General features: G+C 40.5%; 1 long non-coding RNA gene across 5 annotated transcripts in view; it reads left to right on the forward strand.

Moving 5' to 3' along the window:
• Positions 1 to 23,748, forward strand: part of LOC129563799 (uncharacterized) — a 519,846-nt gene that overhangs the window by 424,826 nt on the left and 71,272 nt on the right. For 3 of the 5 annotated variants that reach the window (XR_016036934.1, XR_016036931.1, XR_016036932.1), the window contains one exon: positions 3,690 to 3,813. The exons of the other annotated variants lie outside the window; for them this stretch is intronic. This is a non-coding gene — a long non-coding RNA (uncharacterized LOC129563799). The remainder of the gene's footprint in view (positions 1 to 3,689; positions 3,814 to 23,748) is intronic. 5 annotated transcript variants of the gene reach the window in all.

The following is a 23,748-nucleotide window of genomic DNA, read 5'->3' on the forward strand; positions in this document are numbered from 1 at the left end:
GGTGGTCTGGTATTCCCATCTCCTAAATCATGTAGGTGATCCTGGCCCTGGGCTGCTCTCTATTCTTTTGTGGAGGTGGAACTAGAAAGAAATTTCTTGTTGACTCCACTGGTAGGAGTATATGGAAGTCAGTTAGCTGAGATTCTGCTGGTGGATTTTCCCAGAGGGGTTTCAATTACAGGAGTTAAGTAGTTCTCCAGATGAGCGGTGTAGGATGGTTAGCCTTGGCTAAGAACCAGATGTTAAGTCTGAGTCAAACATCTGGGTGTCCATTGTGCTAATGAGTGCCTTGGTGGAGCCTCATCAGCAGCAAGGATCATTAGGTCCTGACCATGCTAAAAGAAAACTTAGAATTCACCAGTTCCTGGCCTCAGCAGCAAATGCCAACAGATGAGCAGTGGCCAGTCAGACAAGGCACATTGTCACAGAACCCTAAGGAATCAGAGTCGGAGGACACCTACAGGAATCTGATACTTATTGTGAGCTTGCCTTCCCTTTCCTTCTGTTACAAGATTATGTAACAGTACAGTAGAACTTAATGAAGTGAATTTATAAATTGCCTGCCTTCTTCCCATCTCCCTCAGTGCCTGCTCAAATCTGCTTGGTGATTTGGTTCTTTCTTTGCCACTGAATAAAATCTTGGCAGGTCCTAAAGCTTCTGGATGATTAAAAGTTCCCTGGTCACATTTACCCCAATAATTGTCTCTCTTCAATAATGAAAATGTCAAATCCTATGTAATGGTTAATATTCTGAACCTCATTCGAAGTTAAAACTTCTTCCTTCCCTGAGAATGGTTTGTTTCAAACTTAACTGTAGGATAAAAGGGGGCATACCTTCTTTACTCCTTTTCATTGTGCATCTCCTTTTAGCCCTTCCCCACTGTGATAACCACATTTTATGAACTATTTAGGTCACAGTGGGTAGAAGAGTAAGAAATATGAAATAAAAGTCTTAACCTGAAAGGCCTTATTGTGGTTTGACTTTGATGTATCTGTTTGGCAGGTATTAAACCTTACTCTTGAGTTGTATTTAGTTATTTGGTGATCTCTTACCTCCACATTCTTTAAAAAAGTTAGTCTCTCTTCTGGATGACTGTTAAAGAACACTCTGCCATTCCTACCCACTCCTAATTTTGATGATATATCTCCAGTCTCTTTCTGTTGAGGTCCCATTGTTCTAGGGTTAAAGCAATGTTGAGATGGAGGATTGAAGAAAGCTCACTTCTGGTCTATGGTACAGTAAATAATGGTCTTTCAAAGAGATCAATGTCTGAATCTCTGGAAATTGTGAATATGTTATCTCACATGATAGTTCGGACATTGTGGGTGTGATTAAAGATTTTGAGATGAGATTATCCTCGATTATTTCTAGTAATATTGTAGTAATATCTGATATAATCACAAGGGTATTTATAAGAGGGAAGCAAATCAGAGGGGAGAGAAGGCAATGTAAGAGTGGAAGTAGAAATTTGAGTGCTGTGGCCACAAGCCAAGGGATGCCAGCATTCTCTACAAGCAGAAAAGGATAAGGACTTGATCTTTCCTTGCAGCCCTCAGAAGGAACCAGTCCTTCTAACACTGGTAAGACTCATTTTGGACTTGTAACCACCAGAACTGTAAGAAACTTGTGTTTAGGGCTTCCCTGGTGGCTCAGCTGGTAAAGAATTCACCTGCAATTGCAGGAGACCCCAGTTCGATTCCTGGGTTGGGGAGATCTGCTGGAGAAGGGATAGGCTACCCACTCCAGTATTCTTGGGCTTCCCTGGTGGCTCAGGTGGTAAAGAATCCACCTGCAGTGTGGGAGACCTGCATTTGATCTCTGGGTTGGAAAGATCCCCTGGAGAATGGAACAGCTACCCACTCCAGTATTCTGGTCTGGAGAATTCCATGGACTGTGCAGTTCATGGGGACATAAAGAGTCAGACATGACTGAGTGACTTTCACTTGCACTTTGTGGTGTTTTAAGCCACTTACTTTGTGGTAATTTGTTATAGGAGCAATAGGAAAAAAATACATGGTGAAAAAGAGATACCACTGTGTCATTTATGTAGACAAATTCTGGGAGTGTAGACCACTGTTACTGTATGTCCTCTCTTTGCTCTTAGAATAGCTAGGCAGCCACAACCTCCTGCCCTTTAGATTTCCAAATAGACACAAGTATCCTGTGGCCCCTAAATGGCAGGGGACAAAAAATAAGCCCTCTGAATGTTGAGGGCCTTCTCATTTGAATTAAGCTAATGGGAAAACACCAACTTCCTTTTCCTTTGGGGAGAATGAAGAATATTACTAAAAATCAACAATTATTTCTTTTTTGTTTAAGTATAGTTGCTGTGCAATATTATATAAATTACAGGTGTATTATATAGTGATTCACTAACTCAACGGAGGTGAGTTTGAGCAGGCTTTGGGAGTTGGTGATGGTCAAGGAAGCCTGGCGTGCTGCAGTCCATGGGATCGTAAAGAGTCAGACACAACTGAGCAACTGAGCTGAACTGAAAGGTTATACTTCATTTATAGTTATTGTAAAATATTGACTATATTCTCCATGTTGTACAGTATATCCTTTTACTTTGTTTTATACAGAGTAGTTTGTACCTCTTAGTCTCCTGTCCCTATATTGCCCCTCTCATTTGTCCCACTGGTAATCACTAGTTCTTTCTCTGTATCTGTGAGTCTGCTTCTTTTATTGTTATATTCACTAGTTTGTTGTGTATTTTAGATTCTACATATAAATGATATTAGGCTTCCCAGGTATCACTAGTGGTAAAGAACCAGCCTTCCAGTGCAGGAGATGTAAGAGACACTGGTTTGATCCCTGGGTCGGGAAGATCCCCTGGAGATGGAAATGGCAGCCCACTTCTTCACTATTTTTGCCTGGATAATCCCATGGACAGAGGAGCCTAGTGGGCTACACTCCATGGGGGTAACAGAGAGTCAGACACAACTGAAGTGTCTTAGCACATGTGCACATATGCACACACACACAGACACACACAACTGATGTCACACAGTATTTGTCTTTCTCTAGCATTTTATGTCCAAGTCCATCCACGTTGCTTCAAATGTGAAATTTTCATTCTTTTCTGTGGTTGAATAGTATTCCATTGTGTGTGTGTGCACATGCACACACTACATCTTATTTATCCATTCATCTGTTGATGAACACTGAGGTTGCTTCCATATCTTGGCTATTGTAAATAACACTGCTACAAATATAGGGGTACATGTATCATTTCAAATTCACAATTTTGTGGGGTTTTTTTGGATATATATGCAGGAGTGAAATTGCTGGATCATATCTTAATTCTATTTTTAGTTTTTTTGAGAAAACTTCATACTATTCTCCACCCTGGTTGCACCTATTTACCTTCCTACCAACAGTGTTCAAGGGTTCTCTTTTTTTCACATCTCTGCCAACATTTGTTCTTTGTGATCTTTTCAATGATAGCTATTCTGGCAGGTGTGAGGTGATATCTCATTGTGGCTTTGATTTGCATTTCTCTGATAATTAGTGATGGTGAGCATATTTTCATGTATCTGTAGGCCACCTGTCTTTTGTCTTTGGAAAAATGTCTATATTAAGTTCTTCTGCCCATTTTTTAATCAAAGTTTTAAAAAAATTTTGAGTTGTATGAGCTTCAACTACTTCTGAAAGGAGTTTCCATTTTCCAATCCCTCCTCAACCTCAGCTCACTTCTGCCAGAGATGGATATTGCACTAAGGGTCGTGAAACCTCCTTTAAGTGTTGGACTTCACCTTCAAAATTCTTGCACTGGTAATTCAAGAGCCTGACTTTGGAGTGGAATTATACTTGTGAGTAATTTTTTTTAATTCTTAATCTTTTGAGGTGTCAGATTAAATAGCTTGAAAGGGCCCCATTTTAATATCTTCTTATATTCGTGAAAGCCCTTTCACAATGCTCAAGTGTCATCTTGGGGATGTGCTGGGAGATGGAAAGCACATTTTAGAAACTGAATTTATGTAGAGACTGTAACTTAAAGAGTTTAAATTATTAGATTAGGCTTAAATGAACAAATTGAGCTAGAGGAAATTTTCTCTTCTGTCTTTTTTATCTTCTCTCAAGTGGGTGAGGGTTTATCAGATCAGTTATAGAATCAATGAATAAGCTACACTTTCTTTATATATCTGAGTGCTGTATGAGTGGATTTTTTCCCTGCTATATGGTTGATTTTTGAGTACCTAATGATTGACAAAGTCAGCAATGCTTCTTCCATGTCAGGACTATCTTAGGGACTACCATAGTGATTGCTACAGAAACTGATTACATAAATTTAATTAAAGGCTTTTATTGATTCTTAAGAATGGAGAACTTCCCAGGTATATTACCTGACCTCTGGTGGAGGAAGGAAAACCCATCTATATGTCTTTCATATTTCTAGTTTAGAGATTGCTGTAGTGGGATAAGACATTTCACTTAGAATAGGTGTAAGATGTAGAACAGATGTAAAAAGGAAAATTACAAGTTGCATCCCTGAATCTTAGCCCTGCTTGGTAGACTCTAGGTTCTACTCTTTATACCCTGCTGTAAGGAGAGTCGTCTGTTAGTACATGCAATACCTGATGACTGCATGTAATATCTCAAAGAGAAAAAAATACTAGAAATGAACACCCAGAAACATCTGTTGGGTCTGAAAAAGCCCAGTGCTAATTTACATCCAGAACCATCATCAGCTGAGAAATGAATTAACAGGATGGCATGTTTAATGCATAGCATACAGCATCTTATTTGCAAGTGTCTCATCTTCAAACAGAATATAAAGTTGTCTATTACACCTATTGCTCAGATGGTTGGTAAGCAAATAAAGCTTATGCTTAGATCACAAGTGATTTCAGGAAGCTAACAATATGATTTTAGCTCTATTAAGTGAGTGTGCACATGTGTTTTGTTAGAAGTACATGTGATAATCATCTGAAAAGCATGGAGCAGGGGTTAGGAAGTTCTCATCCCACCTTTGTCGTGTGTTAGCTCTATTGATCTTAGACAATTCACAACTTATCTGGGTTTATTATTTTTCATCATTTTATTGTAGGTACTGTTCTCTGCCTTGTCTGTTTCATAAGGTAGCTGTGAAGCTCAAATGAGAAGATACACATGAAAGAGCTTCATGTAATATAAAGTGCTATACAGATGAAGATTATTATGTTAGCTTTAGAAGGACTCATGTATGCGGTGTCTATTGAATTCCCTTTCTCTCTCGCTTTCCCTCTAAGGAATTCCCATCACTGTCTCAAGAACAGTCTCTTCAGTGGGCCATCTTGAGTGTGGTCTGCTATTTTAGTTTCTCAAGACATTTCCCCTTGTAGTTAATGAATTTCCATTACAGGGAAGGATGGCGAGAGTCTGTTCATGCCACCTGAAATTGCCTGACAATTTATCTGTTAATTTTTTTGTGTTATAATTACTGTATTTGCTGGCATATATTTCCCTTTTTGCATGTTCTTTTTCTCTGTTCATAGTTCCAATGATTAAATACAAGATTGCTTTTCTCTGTATTATTTCGTTCTTGGTGGAATGTTAATTGCTAGCAGCAATTAGATTCTAAGCTTTGAAGAATGGATCAGAGCAATTTAAGGGATATAAACTATGTTGATTATAGTAAACCAAGTTGTATTTGGATAGGATAGATTATGCTGCAGGAACAAAGAACCAATGAAATCTCAATGGCTTCAAACATAAAAGGTTAATTTCCTATCTGTTCGAGCTGTGCATCCATCTCAGGTCTTTGGGGGCTGGACTGTGCTCTGCATTTCCATTGCTGTCACTCTGACTTAGGCTGATGGAGAAACAACTATAGGGAACATTACTAGTATGTAGCAGAGGGGGAAAAGAGGCCTTTGAAGATCCTTACAAGAAGAATTCTCTGCTTCATAATCAGCATATATCACTTTCAGTAACAACCCATTGACCAGAGCTAGTCATGTAGAGCCACTGAAAAGCACATGGAGGCCAGAAAGTGCAATCCTCCTATATACCCCAAAGATGGAAAATCTAAACACTTTGACAAGTTTAACAAAAGTACTCACCCTTTTTTGAGGCCTCTGATCTGCAAGAGAGGAGGTTGGAATCATTTGTCAGTTTTGCTGTGGACAGTCTTTCTGGTATCTGAGTTGTTACTTTCCCTTTGAGATTTTATTTATAGAGTTAAATCCCCTGATAAAGTCAACACACACATTCTTTCTGAAGTCTTTCTCTGGTTTCAGCAATGCTGCTTGTTATTTTCATGGCAGGATTTGGTAATCTCTAGCCCTTCTATGTTTCTTCTTAGTGGTATTACTGAAAAATGTCATGTCTTAGTACTGGTAAGAAAACAGAAGGATTCTAGTTTGTTCATGTGACTCTTTTTGTTAATACTTCAAGTTTCCTATCATTCATTCATATCGATCCATGCACTCAACTGACAGCCTTGCCGAACACCTCCTGTATGCCAGGCTCTGTTGTAGGTGCTGCAGATAAAGGGTAGAATTAAGCATGGTCTCTTTTCTAAGGAAATTTCTGTTTTCTAATTCATGCCCCTCTTGATAAATGTAAAAGTGTCACACCATTAATATTTTAAATATCAAAATGGCGTGACTAAAAACACATCTAAGCAATGACCATTTTAGAATTTCTTTTTTAAAATTATCCACGTAACTTCCCCCCACAAAGACTGTATGTTACATGGTGAGCTTCCTCACTGCTCCCTGTCTCTGTAGCACTCTTTCAATCCACCTCCACTCCAGGTTGAGAATCTGTAGTCTAATTGTATCATTTGCACCTATATCCATTGTTAGAATGGGTATTGGGGACCTTTCAGGTCATGTGTTTGAGCCCACAGTGACCTTGCAGGATGAAAAGAATTTGGTGGTCAGATTCAGATGAGAAGAGATTTTTAACTGAATTAAAACACACTACATTATGATTCTTGTTCCCATTATTTTTCTGTTTTTAGTTTCCTTTGTATCCCTTCACAGTACTGTGAACGTAGTATATGCTTCTTCTAAACTTGCTTGTTCTGTGGATAAAGGAATTGACCTACCCTAAAACTCTTGTTTGGAGGCTCAGGTATTGATAGGCAGGTAGCTGTAAAATGTATTACCTGCAGCAGAAGCAAAGTCTCAAATATTAAAGCCTTTCTAACCTTTCACAAGGGATTCTAAAAGACTATAATAGTCTGGATATAGAAAGAGACTTTGGGGAAAAGAAACTCCAGTTCATTAATTGGCTGATTTAGAGACAGAGACATATAATCTGGGACTGCAGAGCCTCCCACTGCTCCCTGGAAACAGCCAGTCCCTGGCCATGTTGTGAGAACTTTGTATTGTTCTGATTTAGCCTGAATGCTCTAGGTCCTTATTACCTGGCTTGAAAATCCCATCACTGATCTAATTTTGCTGGTAAAGACTAGGACATTGGCTCTTCAAGACCAGCTTTAAAAATAAGAGAGATTTCCTGAGTGTGCATCCCTTACCATATTTTTGATATTTTGGAAGTCGCAATATGTGACAAGAAGCCCTCTCATGAGGGCTTCATGAGAATACTTAGGAGACTGTGTGTCACATTGACTCTGCTGATGCCCAGTCTGATGCCCATCACTAGTCTGGCCCTGGCTCCATCTTTTCCTTTCTGTTTTTGCCATCATCTTTCCTTGCTCCCAGACAACCTGACTTTACTGCTAGTGTGGCTTCTTTCCAAACTGGAGCCCTGCTGGTTTGCCTAAGGAATGGCCTTCCTTACTTACTTTACAGTTTCACTGATTTTTACCAAAAGATCATCAGCACTTCTTGTCTTCACCTCCAGATTTTACTTTGTAAAATTGCCCAAGTGGATTCCAGGGGTTAATTGCCATGAAACATTTGGTTTACTGCTTTTTAGAAATTTCTTAACATCCATATTATTATTATTTTATTTGAAGCAAAGAATGATTTTGTAAATCTGATAATTGACTCAGATAATCTCTTTTGTAAAGGGCAAAATTAATCACATACCAGGTTTACTTAAAGAGAGACCTTCCTGTCAGTCTGCACTTTCCTGCTGTTCCTTTTCCTGCAAAGCGGTCCTTTTATTATTGCTCTGGGAAATTTCAGTGGGTTGTCTTTGGGAAATGCAAAAGGATAACAACCTAATATTCTTCTCAAAGGGTAATGCTTTCTTCGGGACATGGCCACTTTTCTTTTGTACTTCAGATACTCAGCAGCTCTGTGTGCTGTAGAATGAGACACATGTGTAATTTAAAAACCATTTCCTGCATTTTAATATCAGACTTTACCAGGAAAGCAAGTCCTGTTTCTCCCCTTTCTCCATCCCTGTGCCCTTCGCAGTCAGTATTCCTTGAGGCTAAATGAACCCAGACTGTTTATTTTTGCTCCTTTTCTCCTCTCTCGGTTCTCCTGGAGGATCAAGATTAAAAAGGATCATATTACTGTTCAAGTTTTTGCAATGTGTGTTTCCATTCCACTCCTCTAGTTCCCCGATCATCTTTGGCATTTAAGCATTTCTAACTTTGCCTTGTGAATAAAATCATGAAACTCAGAAAATATGTGGATCAAGGCCAGGCCCCTCTTCTGTTTATAAGGTTTTTCTTCCTAGTATATTTTCTAGCTCTTGGGGAGTTGCAGTCATAAAATGTTGTAAGATTCTAATTGAAATTACTAAAATGCCCAGGAAGATCCTTATGAGGTGAAGTTTAGAAGGGAAAACAAATTTGGTACTAACCATACTGAGAGAGTTCTAGGAATATCAGCTTGGAGAGGCTTTTCATTTTATAGACTCTATGGTGATCAATATCCAGGACAAACTCCTTTAGCTAAATAGTCTTCATGGTAAAGATTAATAGTTTAAAGTATCAGGACTTGTTCCAGTTACTTTGTTACTTTCTAACCCATGGTTAAAAATCCCAGTTATGGTTTATATCTTCTGGGAAGCCTTCCTTGATCACTCTAGACAAATAAAATTTTCTCTTTTCTGAACTCTTAGCAGTTATCTGACAATTACATATTACTCTGCACATGAATTGTCTCAAATTGCTAATTTACTCTGATATTATGATTTAAATGTTTATAAATACATGTGTTAATATATCTCTTACCCTCCTCCTTGAGGACAGATTTTGTATATTTTATTGTAGCTCCTAAAACACTTATTGTCATCCTTTGTAGAACCCCTGTAGATGCTTTTTGAATAAATGAATGTATTAAGTGAAAATTCAATTTTAAATTACCAGCGAACCATAAATTATTCCAGGTGGATAAGCATATCTTTTTTTAAGACCCTTCCAGTCTTAGCTTGGGCATGCTCTTTTGTGATTAATTTGAATCCTTTTTGTTGCACTCTTGTGTAACTATTCTTACAGAGAGGTCCTGCTTATTATCTCTCCTCACTTCTTAAACACTTACAATGCTTTCCTTATCTTACTCCATCATTATGGTTGTTCCTCCTGGCTCTGTTATTCATCCTCTGTTCTCCTGATGTATTCATCCTCTTGACAAATTTATTTATGCCTGGCTTCAACTATGATTTCCTTGTAGTTACTTCCCAGATCTACCTTTCCAGTCCTGTCCTGTCCTGTGGACCTTACTACAGTGTTGTCAAAATGGGTGGACTGTCACTTGGGCATATTTTAATTGCCTAAAAATAATTTTTATATAAAATAGAAAAAATTATATTTTTATATAAAACAGAAAAATATTTTATAAAAGAAATGTATTACCTTTTCTACCTAAAAAATCAATATTTTATAAAAGAAAAGGATTATCTTTTCTACCACCCAGTCTCCCTACTCTTTCTAATTTCCTTCTCCATTCTTGCTGTTTGTGTCTTTTTCCATCATCCAAGTCTCCTAGGTCTTAGGATCTTGTTTCTCACACCATTCTTCTCCAGCCTTCATGTGCAGTCTATTCCCAAATCCTGTTGAATCTCTTCTTGGAATGTCTTTGAGAGTCAATCCCTCCTCTCTGTGGCCTCTCTCCAGGGCTAAGCATAGATTACTTCTAGATTACTGCCACAGCCTCCTAATTACTTGCCCTAGTATTATTGCTAATAATGATAATAATGATTTATTAGTATAAATATCTACTATTTATTAGTTATCTAGTATATGCTAGGTATTATAATAATGTATGTTATGAAGATTTTCATTTGATTCTCACAACAACCAGATGAAGTGTATATTACTATTCACATTTTAGAGATTAAAATATCTGTGGCTCAGATGGCTTACATAACTTGTGTCTGGCCTCACAGGTAATGAATTGAAAAAACACTAAGGTTTTAACTTTGAAGGCCATGCATCAGTAATACCCTAAATATCACTACTGGACTATTGCAACCTTTTCAAGGCAATGGCACCCCACTCCAGTACTCTTGCCTGGAAAATCCCATGGACGGAGGAGCCTGGGGTCCATGGGGTCGCTAAGAGTTGGACACAACTGAGCAACTTCCCTTTCACTTTTCACTTTCATGCATTGGAGAAGGAAATGGCAACCCACTCCAGTGTTCTTGCCTGGAGAATCCCAGGGACGGGGGAGCCTGGTGGGCTGCCGTCTATGGGGTCGCACAGAGTCGGACACGACTGAAGCGACTTAGCAGCAGCAGCACTATGCCACTCATCTAGTCACAAATTCGTGGAGATTCCCACTGTCTACAGTAAGAGTGAACTTCTTTATCTGATTCTAAGGCCTTCCATGATCTTATAACACCATTTTCCTCCAATCTTATTTCTTATGACTCTAAATATCTACCCGTTGCTCCATCCAGGCTGACTTCATCCTTGTTTCCTAGTTTTTCCCCAGTGCTCACTTCTACTTAATGATTTCCTCTAGACCTGGGATACCCTTTCCTTACGTTTCCATATCCTGCCTCTACTTTAAGGTCCAGGTCATACCATACTTCTCCATGAAGCCTTCTCAAAATAGTCCAACATACAAAGAAATCTTGTTTCTTTCTTAACTGTTCTGCCAGTTATTGAGTGTACCATAACACTTAGGACTCCATGATGTATTCATGTAATACTCTGTAGTATGAGTTGATTCAAGGGAGCATTTCAAGTTTAGTAAAATTTGCCTTTGATACTCTTTCTTTTCCTCTTACCTCCCGCCATTCTCCTGCATCTAGTGTCTCCATATTCTTCTCTGAAGGTCTAAGTCCTTACCCCTACCCAACTGCTGATATACTCTGCCCAGACTCCTCTTAGGTCTTCCCAGATAGAAGTAACTTGTCAGTCATTGACCTCCCATAATGTCTTTTATTCAAACTCAGCTAGATAGGTATAAGGAACCTATGTAAAAGTTTATGTGACTGTCCATCTTTCTGAAAGAGTTGCATTTGAGTTGTGATCACTTGTGTCTGCTTTGGTTGTTTGAATTTCAGAAAGTTGAGAATATAGAGTATGGCAGAAGAAAATAAAAGATCTCAGGGAGTGGGGAAGGGAATATTTGGTGGCAGGTAAATATTCCTGGAATCCAGTAAAACATTGTACTAAAAGTGAAAGTTGCTCAGTCGTGTCTGACTCTTTGCCACCCCATGGACTATACAATCCATGGAAGTCTCCAGGCCAGAATACTGGAGTGGGTAGCCGTTCTCTTCTCCAGGGGATCTTCCCAACTCAGAGACTGAACCCAGGTCTCCCGCATTGTAGGTCACCTCCAATTCTGCCAGAGTATAAATTTGGATTTGGCTTCAGTGTCTTCAGATTTTCCTCTACAGCAGTAGTCCCTGTTTGTGGCCTCCAGCTATGAGGTATTATAGAAGTGTGTTTACCAAAAACTATCCTGAAATTTAAATAAATGATTTCTCAAAAATGCATGCATATAATTTTTCAGAAGCATGTGCAGGCTTTATTTAAATATAAATGAATTTAAGAACACAATTCATAGCAGCTTTTGGTCATTATTAATTTTCATAATCAATGAACACTAAAAGGATAATTGATATCATGATCAGATCCACAAAATATTGTGATGTTTTTCAAGGATCCTTTTAGAAAGATCTTTAGCTAGAGCTCAATTGGAAACTCTTGGAGGGCAAAGACTATATCTTCTACTTTGTTTACATTTTCCAGAACATGCTACAATATACAACCAGGCTTTGAGTCTCTTGAATGAATGATAGAAGCTGGATGAGGAATTTCTATTTTTATGTCCTGGTCCCTTTGTTTGTCAAATAAGAATTTTTGTTGTTGTTGTTCAGTCTCTAAGTCGTGTCCAACTCTTTGCAGCCCTATGAACTGCAGCATGCCAGATTTCCCTGCCCTTCCCTGTCTCCCTAAATTTGCTCAAATTCATGTCCATTGAGGTGGTGATGCTATCTCATCCTGTGCTGCCCTCTTCTCTTTTTGCCTTCAACCTTTGCCAGCATTGGGGCCTTTGAGAGTTTTCGACTAGAGGATATCCGAGTTTCTCTCTAGCTGTAGCACATCCTACGCTGGTATATATTTGGATATAATCTAAATGCTTAACTGCTTCCTTAGGCTAGGGAAGGTTTGAGACAAGCTGCCTCTTCCTAGTATATGGTGCTTGGTATCCATTTCAACTTCATTTATCCATTACCCAAAATGTTGATGAATCACAGGATGCTGATTAAAGCTTTTAGAAGTTTTCTGAGTTTTCACTACACAGCTGTAATGTTTTGGGGTGACCAGTTAAAGGTAAGCCACAGGTTAATTTGCAGGCTGTTGGCGGCTTGTGAATTATCCTTCTCTGTGGAATAAAGGACCTCTCTCCTTAAGCACAGAGTTTCAAGAGTTCAAACTATTACTATCTCTCTGATCATGGGAACAATTCAGTTAGAGGAGTAGAAGAAAATAGCTTCTCACAGGAGTGGCTTTATCTTGCCTAGCCATGGCAATATATCAAGTGGTTGCCCCTCTCAGACTAATTGTGGTATGGAAAATAACTTCTTGCCCATCTTGCAACAGGCAGCAGCTCTAACCAAGTAGTATCTTTCCTCTTCTTCCTTATTTTCTAATAGCTAGTTTCAATCCAGATTCTGTATCTCATTATCTATATAATCTTCAGCAAGCAGTTTTACTGTTTGCAATGTTTCCTCTTCCATAAAGCGAGTCTAGTATTGTTGAAATGATTAGACATAGTGGCATATTAAAATGCCTAGAGAAGTATCAGATATATAATATGCATTCAGTAGAAAGGTGTTGTCACTGTTGTTCACTTCTTTTTCTCCTCCTTTCCTTTTATATTTCCTTTGCCTCTTATGTCTGTCTTGAGAAGAGAAATGATCTTTACCTACTTATAACAGACTTTATACAGGTCGGGAAGCAAGAGTTAGAACTGTACATGGCAAAACAGACTGGTTCCAAATAGGAAAAGGAGTACGTCAAGGCTGTATATTGTCACCCTGCTTATTTAACTTCTATGCAGAGTACATCATGAGAAACACTGGGCTGGAGGAAGCACAATCTGGAATCAAGATTGCCGGGAGAAATATCAATAACCTCAGATATGCAGATGACACCACCCTTATGACAGAAAGTAAAGAGGAGCCAAACAGCCTCTTGAAAGTGAAAGAGGAGAGTGAAAAAGTTGGCTTAATGCTCCACATTCAGAAAACTAAGATCATGGCATCCGGTCCCATCACTTCATGGCAAATAGATGGGGAAACAGTGGAAACAGTGTCAGACTTTATTTTTCTGGGCTCCAAAATCACTGCAGATGGTGATTGCAGCCATGAAATTAAAAGACGCTTACTCCTTGGAAGGAAAGTTATGACCAACCTAGACAGCATATTAAAAAGCAGAGACATTACTTTGCCAACAAAGGTCCATCTAGTCGAGGCTATGGTTTTTCCAGTAGTCATGTATGGATGTGAGAGTTGGTCTGTGAAGAAAACTGATCGCCGAAGAATTGATGCTTTTGAACTGTGGTGTTGGAGAAGACTCTTGAGAGTCCCTTGGACTGCAAGGAGATCCAACCAGTCTATCCTAAAGGAGACCAGTCCTCGGTGTTCATTGGAAGGGCTGATGCTGAAGCTGAAACTCCGATACTTTGGCCACCTGATGCAAAAGCTGACTCATTTGAAAAGACTCTGATGCTGGGAAAGATTGAGGGCAGGAGGAGAAAGGAATGACAGAGGATGAGATGGTTGGATGGCATCACCGACTCAATGGACATGAGTTTGGGTAGGATCTAGGAGTTGGTGATGGACAGGGAAGCCTGGCGTGCTGCAGTCCATGGAGTTGCAAAGAGTTGGACATGACTGAGTAACTGAACTGAACTGAATAGACTTACCTGGCAAGTGGCACCATCAATCTTTCATCCTGGATATCTAGTTTCCCCCTAACTCTTTCCCGCTATAATTTGGGATTTCAGGTTTGAAACTAGGGTACTAACTGAATGCAGAGATGGCAAATAACAGTTTGGGAAGCAATTAATCCCAAGCCCATTGCTGCTGCTCAGTGGCCTCAGTCCAGGGCTGAGGCTTGGAATTGGATCTGGGCTTGGAATTGGATCTCATGTGGGTTGTCACTGCAAAGTTATTTCTGAATCTTCTAGATTTACAAATCATTTGGTACCCAGCTGTTATTCTGTGTGATTCACGGTTATAGGTGCCTTGTTACAAGCACTTGTCAGCAGTTTCTTTCCTGTGGTTGCCTTGTGATTCAGTTGTTTTTGGTGTGGTATGCCTCTCTTCACATTCATGTGGACTCTGCCTCCCCCAACTTCTGTCATGGAACAAATGAGTCAGTGCCTAACAGTGCTGGCTTGCCAGTCAATTGCTTTAAGTTTCCTCTGGTGGGTAGGCGCCAGAGAAGATGCTGCTGGCTCATAGAGGGGGCTGCCTGTCATGTTGCCAAACTGCCCTGAGAAGGGGGAAACAAATGGCCACATTTCCCAGAATGAATTTTCAGGAAGCATTCAGGATAGTCACGGCCAAGGGAAAGGGTGTTCTCGTTCAGTAGGTGGCAGTGTGGTCTGGCTTGAAGAAGCACCACGAATGCTTGCATGTATTTGCACTGCTTTATCCTGATGCTTTTGACAGCTCGGCTTGAGATTTTATTCTGAGTATTTTAGTACTTTTTGTCAAGTGCTCTTTGCTCAAAAAGAAAAGAAAAAAAAAACCTGCTGCTTTAGAAACTTCTCTTGGGAGTGGGCGGCATGTGTTTGTGGCAAGTACAGTGATCTGAAGTTTTCTGCAGCTCGGTGACTAATTGCTCTTAGTTGGACTTCTAGCCTGGTAGGCTGGACTTGTGTTTCCCAGCTGTGGAGGTGGGAATTCTCTCCTCATGGACGTGAGGTTATTTCACTGACATTAGCAGTGGGGAGCACTTCTACAGCCCCAAGGTCTGACTGGTTTCTCTACTGGGGAGGGAGGTGCCTCAGACCCAGTGTGTCACCTCTCTCAGAGCCCATTCAGCTTTTGGGGAATAGCACGCTTGGCACAGATGAGTCAGGACTGTAGTAGCCCGATGTCCTCTGTCAAGTTGAGCACTGGGACAAATCCTCTACTCTGTTTTTGTATCTTGCCTCCCACTGCAGAGCCCTTTCTCGGAACAAAAGCCCTTATTTCTCAACAAAAGTAGCAATTTTGGAAAAGTTTTGCTTTTAACTAAGAAGCTGACTCTCCAGTATAAGGCCTTAGCAAGAAGAAGAAAGTATGTCTAATTAGGCCACAGGCAGTATCATCCTTGGGAAGACTGGTGGCAATTTGGTTGGGATTGAAAAGCCCAAGCAAGGGCTTGGATTTGCTGGTCTCCCTGTTGCACAGTTGTAGATACTGTACCTTTAGGAGGCTGAGTTTCAGACCTTGGAGTCTCTGTTTAAGGGCCTCTGTTTCTTGGCTGCCATGCTCTAGCCCATGTGCATGTAGGTGTGTACACGTGAGCTCCAGGAAGCCAGGCTGGGATAGGAGATGTTGAGCCTTGACCCCTTTTACCTCAGACAGGAATAGGAGAGTCTCAAAGAATTGCAGTTGATTCCTATTATTCATGGTCATAATGCTCTATAAAATTGCCACAAACACTGAATTAGGTTAGGTTATGTTCTTGTGAACTGATTTGTCAGTTGATCAATACATAACCTTGTTTTATATGTATTTCTGTTAAATGACACCTTATGTAATACATATTGTTGATTCATTAACATTGAACTCATAGCCAATGGCACTACATACAACTCATGCCTGAATGAAGCGTATTTAACACACAAATTTTCTCCATAAGACTCATTGCAGCCTCTTGCACTTAAACACCAGACAGCTCTACAGCACTGACCTTGGGAGCCATTTTAAATAGTGAAATCACCAAGAAAAAAATACAAAAATGTGTCTGTAAATAAACTGTGAAAAGGACACTTGTTTCCAGTATGAGAGCTAAAAAAAGAAGGGAGAGTATTCCCTTGTTCTGTCTCAACTGGGATGAGCACATTGGGAAAACGGAAAATTTTCTCTACTCCGCACATGTGCAGGCCTATGAGTTACTGTGAAAACACCATGAGTGTTGATCTAGGAGTCACAAATGAATTTTAAGGAGAGACAATTTTGCAAATATGGAATTCATGAATATTGAGGATCAAATGTATCTGTCCAATGACAGGCCCACAGCATTTTCTGTGTTTTAACTGTTGGAATTCTTGTCCAATCCACATTTCTCCAGTGTGGTAAACCAGGCTGATGTGAATGAGGTGGTGGTCAATTAATAGATCATGAGGACTGGCTTCTAAGCAACTGACTAGAGTGAACAAGCTTTGTCAAATAACATTGATTTGTTGGTCTCTCATATGTATTGGATAGCAATTCTATGGACTAGTTATATAGGCTTAAAGATAGAGTTAAAGTAGAAAAATTCAAATCACATTATGAAACTCAAGCAAACTACCATTTTACATACACACACACACACACACACACACACACACACACTTGGGTTTCAGCATTTAAGGTCAAAGTTGTAATTTAAATTCGAAAGGTAAGGATGATGCCCTAAACCTAAATGATCAACCTGATGACCTCTAGTAAGTCAGCAATCCTTTCTGTTGTTCTACTCTTTGTCTGTACAAGGAAAACAAAAAACACAAAACTGTCTTATCTGTTGATTATCAAGAAAAGAAGATACTTCTTCTGGCAAGACATTTGTGACTTCTCAAGATAACCCTATTCTCCTGCTGGACTATATAGACCCTTAGAAAAATCTATTATTTTTAATTACTATCTGATACCTACAGCTTCTGACCCTAGAGTTAAATAGATTATTAGAATCATGTCTGTTTCACATGATTAGCCTTTATAAACATCTTAAGGTAGCACTGAAGTCATTTATTCATCCTTTCCTCCATTAATTTATTCATCTATTTATTCAACAAATATTTATTGAAAGCCAAATATATTAATAGGTGTTGTGGTAGAAATTGGGGATATATGGGTGATTAAAAGACATAATTCCTGAATTCATGAATCTTATGGCCACTTAAGTTTTATTCTCTGATGAATACCTTTAGTTTCTGGAACTTTCCTACACATGGCCTGGTTCAGAGTCCCCTCCCAGCCTTGGTCATCTTCCTCTGGACATGTTATCAGTTTCTCTGTAGGAGTGTGGGTCTCAAATTAGGAGTGATCTGACAAATGATTGGCATATCTGGGTTAAAATAGCAACTCTATATCTTACTGTGTTATATTCAGTAAGGTATTTAACCTCTCTGGACCCCCATTTCTTCTATAAAATGGGAAGAAGAAGAATCGCTTAACTATTATAAGGATTAAACAAGGTAATAGACATAAAAACACTTAGCATAGTACCTAGCATGTAAGTGCCTAATAAAGCATAAAACACTATTTTATTCATATTTGTTAAACAGCCTTAGCTGGCATTCGCATGTTTGGCATATATATTTCACTGTGACTGCCTCCTGAGGTTGCTATCACCCTAAACCTCTAAGTCATTTTCTGTCTTCCGGGGAAATTGCTTCTGTCTTTGAGAGCCGTGCTCAGATGTCAATCCTCCATCAACCTTGTTGAGACACATTTTGACCAACTCTGTCTGTTTGACTGGCTTATGTGTCGTCTTCCTGAGAGATGGATGTAATTTCAGTGCCAGGATCCTCGTCCTTGGCTTGACTTTTCTTTATCTCTGGGTTTGCTATGAATATGGAAATGTGGCTTGTGGCCTCCCTCAGCGTTAGTCTTTTCTATAGAGATGGCTAGATTATGAATATAACACTTTAAGAAACTGGGGAGAAATGTTGCCCATTCTATTTGTGCCTTGCTTTATTACATTTAGTCAGTGTTTGATGAATATGCCTTTACATGATGATTGTTGAACAAAATTATTCCCATTTCTTAATGTGATACACTTAATGATGGCTTGGCTGCCTTTGCCTGCTCCATCATTTTGTTTTTGGACTTTACCTGGACTGCTATTTATGACTTTATTTCTTGGATGCACACAAAAACACATGTGTAATTTTTTCCCTCCCCTCACTTTTCTCCAGAAATCTTTGACAATAATTCAGAGAGTAAGGGATCGTGAGTGGGAATAGGGGTGAAGAGAGGATTTGAGCTGTAGATTACACAAATGAATATAACTCTGTGGACAAGACTTTTTGTCAGGGTTTCTGAGCCAGACATAAATCAGGAGCAGAGGAACTAGGGAACTGGAGAATTAGAAGCCATTTGCAGAAACTAGTGTGAGAGCAGTACAGAAGATGAAGCAGTGGAGGTTAGAAAGGTGATCCAGAAAGAATGCTCATTTAATTACTTAGGGTCTGTCCAATCTTAGACTGGGCAAGGTGTGCTACTGTTCTGGGCTCCATGCTCTTAAAGGGATGTATTCTGGCCTTGCTTTTTTAATATTTATTTAATTTGGATATGCCAGGCCTTAGTTGTGGCATGCAGAGTCTTTTTTTTTTTTTTAATTGAAGCATGTGAACTCTTAGTTGCGGTATGTGGGATCCAGTTTCCCAACCAGGGACCAGGATGGAACCCGGCCCCTTGCATTGGGAGTACAGAATCTTAGCCTGTGGACCACCAGGGAAGCCCCTTTGGGCCCTCCTTTGGCCACCCCTCCACACAGGGAGAGGACTTAGTGCTGCCAGTGTGTGCACCCTTAGGCCTAAGGGAAACTGTATGGAAGGGAGTACAGTCTTAGGGTTGCCAAAATGTACAGCACCCTATATTTCTATTTGCTGGATCTTGACAACCCTAATAGAAGAAGGCAACGGCAACCCACTCCAGTGTTCTTGCCTGGAGAATCCCAGGGACGGAGGAGCCTGGTGGGCTGCCGTCTATGGGGTCACACAAAGTCGGACACGACTGAAGTGACTTAGCAGCGGCAGCAGACAACCCTAATATAGTCAGAACTCAGATTTGGGGGGCTGGAACATCTACTGGCATGTGTACAAGGCCCTTTCCTCTGTAGAACGGAGCCTGGAGTGGGAAAAGAAGGGAGCAGGCCAGTGACCCTGGGGCCACCTCTCTCTACACTGGCATATTCTGGTGTGGAACTCAGAAATCTGAGAATGCAAACTTTTAACCTGATCTTCAAAGTTATGAATTATATTTTTCAAGGTAGGAGGAGAGAACATATTTTATTTTGCTATTTTTAAATTCTGATTTGTATTTTTAAAACATGAAGACATCTGGTATGTGGGCCTCCATTTGTGCTCTTGTCTCAGCCTCCAAAAACACTAGTGGAGGGCCTTTAATAATGGCAACAGATTACCCGATCAAGTTCTGCGCCATATGCTTCAGATCTAAAACGTTCTTTAATCTTCATAGCAACTCTGAGTTTGGCACTGTAAGTGTTCCCATTTAGTGGATACGGAGACTGAGGTTCAGCGAATCGAGACATACAGCTTATCCAAGTACAGAGAAAGTGAACAGCAGAACCTCAAACCACAAACCTCAGTCTATCTGAATGTACCTGTGAGCTTTGGATCTAGACTGTTTGAGTCAGAATCCTGCCTCTGCTACTTGCTAACACTTTCTTCTTGTACAGTTCATTCACCTCTCAGTTTCAATGCCTTAGTTTCTTGAACAGCAAAATGTAGGAATGTATGTGTTAATAACAGGCCAGGGGTCACTGGGGTGGGGGTTTATCTTTGAAAGCTGCCTACCAATAGTACATGGCATTGTGTCAGCATGTATGGCGCTCCACAGGATAAACTTGATGCATCTTCTTGGAGAGGTGACTCTACTTACTTATATGGCAAATGCATCTTTGTGTCCAAATGCAGCTACACTGTGTAATAGATGGCAAAGTGGACACAGATTAAAAATAAATAAAAACACAAAATTCTAAAGATGTTGTATGTTTAAGGTCACTGCTGTGACTGTACTGCCTTCCCAAGTTCTGTTGACTCTACTGCAGTGATTTTCAGAGCTCAGGAAAAAAAAAAGATTTATTTTGAAAAGGCTTGTTGTTAGAGTGTACGTTTTTTCTATGTGCCCCAGGCTTCTGCTCCTTTTGGAACAAGCTGAGCTGGTCGTTCTGTTGCCTCACCTCTGTAAGATTGGGTGGAGTCAGGGAAATAGGGTCCAGTGCAATGGTCTTCAATGGTCTTGGCTGCGTATTCCAATCATTTTGGAAAGTTTTGAAAAAAAATGATGAGGTCTGGTCCACATCTCCAGAAATTGCTGTTAACAAATAATGTCCAGGAGAAGTTATATCATATGTTAACTCTCTGTTAGAATGATGGAGGGGTTGATTTGCTTGTGCTCTTGATGCCTCTCACCACTGATAATAATGATAGTTAATATTTCATGTACTGATGATCTACAGAGGAAGAGATGGTTGGATGGCGTCACCAAATCAATGGACATGAGTGTGAGCAAACTATGGGAGATGGTGAAGGACACAGGAGTCCTGGCACACTGCAGTCCATGGGGTTGCAAAGAGTTGGACATGACTGAGTGACTGAACAACAACAAGAGTGATATGCCTAGCAGGTGCTGTGCTATGAGCTTTGTGTGTTGTATTTTCCTTAGTCTTCACAAAAATATTATCCCCATTCAGCATATAAGGAACTTGAAGCTGTGTTAGTAAACTTTTCAAGGTTACAGAGCTCACAAGCAGTAGATGTGCTGTGCTGTGCTTAGTTGTTCAGTCATGGCTGACTCTTTGTGACCTCGTGGATTGTAGCCTGCCAGGCTCCTGTGTCCATGGGGATTCTCCCATGGAGAATACTGGAGTGGGTTGCCATTCCCTTCTCCAGAGAATCTTCGTGATCCAGGGATTGAACCTGGGTCTCCTGCATTGCAGGCGGATTCTTTACCACTGAGCCACCAGGAAAGCCCAAGAATACTAGAGTGAGTAGACTGTCCCTTCTCCAGGGGAACTTCCAGACCCAGTCATTGAACTGGGTCTCGTGCATTGCAGGCATATTCTTTACCAGCTAACTGTGTGACATTCACTCTCAAACATGATTTACAGAATTATTTAATCTTCACAGCAGTCCAGTGGGGGAGTATTATTATTATTGGTGTTTGACAAACGTGGAAACTAAGATGCTAGTAAAGTAATGCTCAAAATTCTCCAAGTCAGGCTTCAGCAATACGTGAACCATGAACTTCCAGATGTTCAATCTGGTTTTAGAAAAGGCAGAGGAACCAGAGATCAAATTGTCAACATCTGCTGGATCATGGAAAAAGCAAGAGAGTTCCAGAAAAACATCTATTTCTGCTTTATTGACTATGCCAAAGCCTTTGATTGTGTGGATCACAATAAACTGTGGAACATTCTGAAAGAGATGGGAATCCCAGACCACCTGACCTGCCTCTTGAGAAACCTGTATGCAGGTCAGGAAGCAACAGTTAGAACTGGACATGGAACAACAGACTGGTTCCAAATAGGAAAAGGAGTATGTCAAGGTTGTATATTGTCACCCTGCTTTTTTAACTTATATGCAGAGTACATCATGAGGAATGCTGGGCTGGAAGAAGCACACGCTGGAATCAAGATTGCTGGGAGAAATATCAATAACCTCAGATATGCAGATGACACCACCCTTATGGCAGAAAGTGAAGAGGAACTCAAAAGCCTCTTGATGAAAGTGAAAGAGGAGAGTGAAAAAGTTGACTTGAAGCTCCACATTCAGAAAACAAAGATCATGGCATCCGGTCCCATCACTTCATGGCAAATAGATGGGGAAACAGTGGAAACAGTGTCAGACTTTATTTTTGGGGGCTCCAAAGTCACTGCAGATGCTGATTGCAGCCATGAAAGTAAAAGATGCTTACTCCTTGGAAGGAAAGTTATGACCAACCTAGATAGCATATTAAAAAGCAGAGACATTACTTTGCCAACCAAGGTCGGTCTAGTCAAGGCTATTGTTTTTCCAGTGGTCAAATATGGATGTGAGAGTTGGACTGTGAAGAAAGCTGATCGCCAAAAAATTGATGCTGTTGAACTGTGGTGCTGGAGAAGACTCTTGACTGCAAGGAGATCCAACCAGTCCATCCTAAAGGAGATCAATCCTGGGTGTTCATTGGAAGGACTGATGCTAAAGCTGAAACTTCAATACTTTGGCCACCTCATGCGATGAGTTGACTCACTGGAAGAGACTCTGATGCTGGGAGGGATTGGGGTTGGGAGGAGAAGGGGACGACAGAGAATGAGATGGCTGGATTGCATCACCGACTCGATGGACATGAGTTTGAGTGAACTCTGGCAGTTGGTGATGGACAGGGAGGCCTGGCGTGCTGTGATTCATGGGGTCGCAGAGTCGGACACGACTGAGCGACTGAACTGAAGGCACAGAGGGCTTAAGTAAGTGATTTGTGTCTAAGATCACACAGCTGGAACATAACAGAGCCACTGTAAATACATGGCTATTATAAAGTGTTAGTCACTCAGTTGTGTCTGACTCTTTGCAACCTCATGGACTGTAGCCCGTCAGTTTCTTCTCTCTGTGGAATTTCCCAGGCAAGAATACTGGAGTGGGTTGCCGTTCCCTTCTCCAGGGGATCTTGCTGACCCAGGGGTCGAACCCAGGCTTTCTGCATTGCAGGCAGATTCTTTATTGCCTGAGGCACCAGGGAAGCCCAACAAACCACTATAATAAATGATGAATAATTTTTTAATGATTTTTTTGATGTGAACCATTTTTAAAGTTTTTATTGAACTTGTTAAAATATTACTTCTGTTTTATTTTACATATTTATTTATTTTTGCCACTAGACATGTGGGATCTTAGCTCCCTGACCAGGGATTGGACCCACACCCCCTGCATTGAAAGGCAAAGTCTTAACCACTGGATTACCAGGGAAATCCCCACAGCCACTATTTAGACATAGTGTATGACAGGGTGGTTTCAGAATCCACCCTTCTACCCACCTTGCATAGTGCTTCTTGTATAAGAGTCAAACCCAAGCCACTTGAACCAGAGTCTAAACCAACTGCCATGCTGTGTGCCGTCAGAATACCAGTATTACTGAGCTATCATAACATGATGGACACAAAGGAAGTCCTTCATTTTCATTATCTTATTTAATCTTTCTGATAGCCCTGCTATGCATGCATGCAGTCGTGTCAGTAATGTCTGACTCCTTGCGACCCCATGGACTGTAGCCTGCCAGGCTTCTCTGTCCATGGGGTTCTCCAGGCAAGCATACTGAAGTGCGTTGCTATGTCGTCCTCTAGGGGATCTTCCCGACCCAGGGATCGAAACTGCTTCTCTTACATCTCCTGCATTGGCAGTCGGGTTCTTTACCACTAGCACCCCCTGGGAAGCCCCAGTCCTCCTATATTGGCATACAATTGAAGCAGATAGTAAAGCCTACCAACCATGTCTGGCAGGTTCGAACGACCA

This window comes from Moschus berezovskii, chromosome X (assembly GCF_049115385.1).
Source record: "Moschus berezovskii isolate FMDL1 chromosome X, NW_MosBer_1.0, whole genome shotgun sequence".
Lineage (NCBI taxonomy): Eukaryota > Metazoa > Chordata > Mammalia > Artiodactyla > Moschidae > Moschus > Moschus berezovskii.